Genomic DNA, 4,065 nt, shown 5'->3' on the forward strand with positions numbered 1-4,065 from the left:
TGCAAGGCTCGTGGGCAAGGCTAGTGCGCAAGGCTAGTGCCCAAGGTCTGTGTGCAAGGCTAGTGCCCAAGGCTAGTGCGCAAGGCTAGTGCCCAAGGCTAGTGAGCAAGGCCTGTGTGCAAGGCTAGTGTGCAAGGCTTGTACGCAAGGCTAGTGTGCAAGGCTGGTGTGCAAGGCTTGTGGGCAAGGCTGGTGCGCAAGGCTAGTGCCCAAGGGTTGTGTGCAAGGCTAGTGCCCAAGGGTAGTGCGCAAGGCTCGTGCCCAAGGCTAGTGCGCAAGGCTTGTGTGCAAGGCTAGTGCGATGGGCCAGTGCCCAAGGCTTGTGAGCAAGGCTTGTATGCATGGCTTGTGTGCAAGGCTTGTGTGCATGGCTTGTGCGCAAGGCTTGTGTCCAAGGCTTTTGTGCAAGGCTCGTGCGCAAGGCTAGTGTGCAAGGCTTGTGCGCATTGGCAGGTAGCCCACCACCATGCACGATCCAAATGCCACTCAAGCGACAACACGGTGCCAAGCCGGGCATGGTGTGCACTCAAAACCAATCAACGGACAGAGGTCATGCGTCATGGGGGGGATCTAGCAAGGCCATGGGGAAGGTCATGGAGGACCTTGGAAGCAAGCGCAAGACGAGAGCGAATCGAACAAGGGGCCAGGACGGGGCCTTGTGCCCATGGTCTTCGCAAGACTGCGTCCAAGGCGCCCGAAAGCCCAAGGGAACCCAAACCCGGCCGACACTTGCAATCGCACATGCTCTCTGCAACACACCATCAATGCCGCCCAACGGGGCCAGCACGAGCAGTCATCCGCGGTCCCCTGGCCCTGCGCACGTTTGTCTTTGAAACCGAGCATCAATGCCACAGAAAGTGCTGGGGCGCCACCTGGAGCCATCATCCGCGTTGCCATGGCTCGCTTGGCCTTGGCTTGCCAGTCCCCGACACGAGCAATCGCGCATTTTCTTTGCAACCGACCATCAATGCCGCCCAACGAGGCCAGCACGAGCAGTCATCCGCGGTCCCCTGGTCCTGCGCACGTTTGTCTTTGAAACCGAGCATCAATGCCACAGAAAGTGCCGGGGCGCCAGCTGGAGCCATCATCCGCGTTGCCATGGCTCGCTTGGCCTTGGCTTGCCAGTCCCCGACACGAGCAATCGCGCATTTTCTTTGCAACCGACCATCAATGCCGCCCAACGAGGCCAGCACGAGCAGTCATCCGCGGTCCCCTGGCCCTGCGCACGTTTGTCTTTGAAACCGAGCATCAATGCCACAGAAAGTGCCGGGGCGCCAGCTGGAGCCATAATCCGCGTTGCCATGGCTCGCTTGGCCTTGGCTTGCCAGTCCCCGACAGGAGCAATCGCGCATTTTCTTTGCAACCGACCATCAATGCTGCCCAACGAGGCCAGCACGAGCAGTCATCCGCGGTCCCCTGGCCCTGCGCACGTTTGTCTTTGAAACCGAGCATCAATGCCACAGAAAGTGCCGGGGCGCCAGCTGGAGCCATCATCCGCGTTGCCATGGCTCGCTTGGCCTTGGCTTGCCAGTCCCCGACACGAGCAATCGCGCATTTTCTTTGCAACCGACCATCAATGCCGCCCAACGAGGCCAGCACGAGCAGTCATCCGCGGTCCCCTGGCCCTGCGCACGTTTGTCTTTGAAACCGAGCATCAATGCCACAGAAAGTGCCCGGGCGCCAGCTGGAGCCATCATCCGACGTGCCATGGCTTTGGTCCCATGGTCTTCGCAACCGAGCATTCGTGACACCCGACGGGGCCAGGACACCAACCCTTCCGACACGAGCATTCGCGCATGTTCTTTGGCCACACAACGGCGCCAGCACGAGCAAAATCATCAGCGGTGCGGTGGCCTTGCACGGCCTTTTGTCTTTGGAACCAACCATCAGTGCCACGGGAAGTGCCGGAGACCCGGCATCCGCGGTGCCAAGTCATTGCGCCCTTGGTCTCTGCAGCGGGGCATGCCGGGCACTCCCAACCATTGCAAGCAAGCAAGCAAGCAAGAAAGAAAGTAAGTAAGTAAGTATTACATATAGGGGCGGGACATGCGGGGAGTTCTGCGAAACGTGCACTACGGGGCACACGCGTACCTACCGGGGCATACCGACCCCTATTGGGGCACACGTGTGCATATCGGGGCATACCGGGCCTATCAGGGCACACGCGTACATACCGGGGCATACCGAGCCCTACTGGGGCACACGTGCGCATATCGGGGCGTACCAAGCCTATCGGGGCATTCGCATGTATCCCAAGGCATACCGAGTCTATCCGGGCATACGCGTTCATACCGGGGCGTAACGGGCCTATCGGGGCATACTTGGGCATATCCGGGCAAAAAATGCCCAAAACTTGCGCAACCTTGGCAACCGTGGTCCATTCCTCACTATATGCCATGGCCTTGTGCCCATGGTCTTCACAAGACAGCATCCAAGGCGCCTGAAAGGCCAAGGGAGCCCAACCCAGCAATGCCCAGCCAAGGCCAGGCATTCCAGTGCCTGCCCGGGCAAAAACGCCCAAAGCATGCCCCATTCCTTAGCCTATCCAGGCAAAAACGCCCAAAACCAGCCCATTCCAGTGCCTATCCGGGCAAAAACGCCCAAAGCATGCCCATTCCTTAGCCTGTCCAGGCAAAAACGCCCAAAACCAGCACATTCCAGTGCCTATCCGGGCAAAAACGCCCTAAACCTGCGCATTCCAGCGCCCCGCAGCATGCCACCCTCCTATAGGGTTTGCGCAACCAACCCGCCTAACCACCAGTGGCAACCAAAGGTGCTGTTAGCGACGACTTCTGAAGACGCAACGAGACGCGACGGGTTTGCGCCCAGACGCGACGAGACGATGCGGGATCTGCGCCCAACCATGCCTACACCCGCCGACTTGTTGCGGGAGCTGCTTGCCCAAGCATGCCTAGCGTGCAAGGCCTGCGTGCCCAAGGTCTGTGTGCAAGGCTAGTGCCCAAGGCTAGTCCGCAAGGCTAGTGCCCAAGGCTAGTGAGCAAGGCCTGGGTGCAAGGCTAGTGTGCAAGGCTTGTATGCAAGGCTAGTGTGCAAGGCTGCTGTGCAAGGCTTGTGGGCAAGGCTGGTGCGCAAGGCTAGTGCCCAAGGGTTGTGTGCAAGGCTAGTGCCCAAGGCTAGTGCGCAAGGCTCGTGCCCAAGGCTAGTTCGCAAGGCTTGTGTGCAAGGCTAGTGCGATGGGCCAGTGCCCAAGGCTTGTGAGCAAGGCTTGTATGCATGGCTTGTGCGCAAGGCTTGTGTCCAAGGCTTTTGTGCAAGGCTCGTGCGCAAGGCTAGTGTGCAAGGCTTGTGCGCATTGGCAGGTAGCCCACCACCATGCACGATCCAAATGCCACTCACGCGACAACACGGTGCCAAGCCGGGCATGGTGTGCACTCAAAACCAATCAACGGACAGAGGTCATGCGTCATGGGGGGGATCTAGCAAGGCCATGGGGAAGGTCATGGAGGACCTTGGAAGCAAGCGCAAGACGAGAGCGAATCGAACAAGGGGCCAGAACGGGGCCTTGTGCCCATGGTCTTCGCAAGACTGCGTCCAAGGCGCCCGAAAGCCCAAGGGAACCCAAACCCGGCCGACACTTGCAATCGCACATGCTCTCAGCAACACACCATCAATGCTGCCCAACGGGGCCAGCACGAGCAGTCATCCGCGGTCCCCTGGCCCTGCGCACGTTTGTCTTTGAAACCGAGCATCAATGCCACAGAAAGTGCCGGGGCGCCAGCTGGAGCCATCATCCGCGTTGCCATGGCTCGCTTGGCCTTGGCTTGCCAGTCCCCGACACGAGCAATCGCGCATTTTCTTTGCAACCGACCATCAATGCCGCCCAACGAGGCCAGCACGAGCAGTCATCCGCGGTCCCCTGGTCCTGCGCACGTTTGTCTTTGAAACCGAGCATCAATGCCACAGAAAGTGCCGGGGCGCCAGCTGGAGCCATCATCCGCGTTGCCATGGCTCGCTTGGCCTTGGCTTGCCAGTCCCCGACAGGAGCAATCGCGCATTTTCTTTGCAACCGACCATCAATGCTGCCCAACGAGGCCAGCACGAGCA

The sequence above is a fragment of the Tasmannia lanceolata genome, unplaced genomic scaffold, assembly GCF_043159265.1.
Source record: "Tasmannia lanceolata isolate RefF3 unplaced genomic scaffold, GAP_Taslan_0.1 ptg000033l, whole genome shotgun sequence".
NCBI classification, from domain to species: domain Eukaryota; kingdom Viridiplantae; phylum Streptophyta; class Magnoliopsida; order Canellales; family Winteraceae; genus Tasmannia; species Tasmannia lanceolata.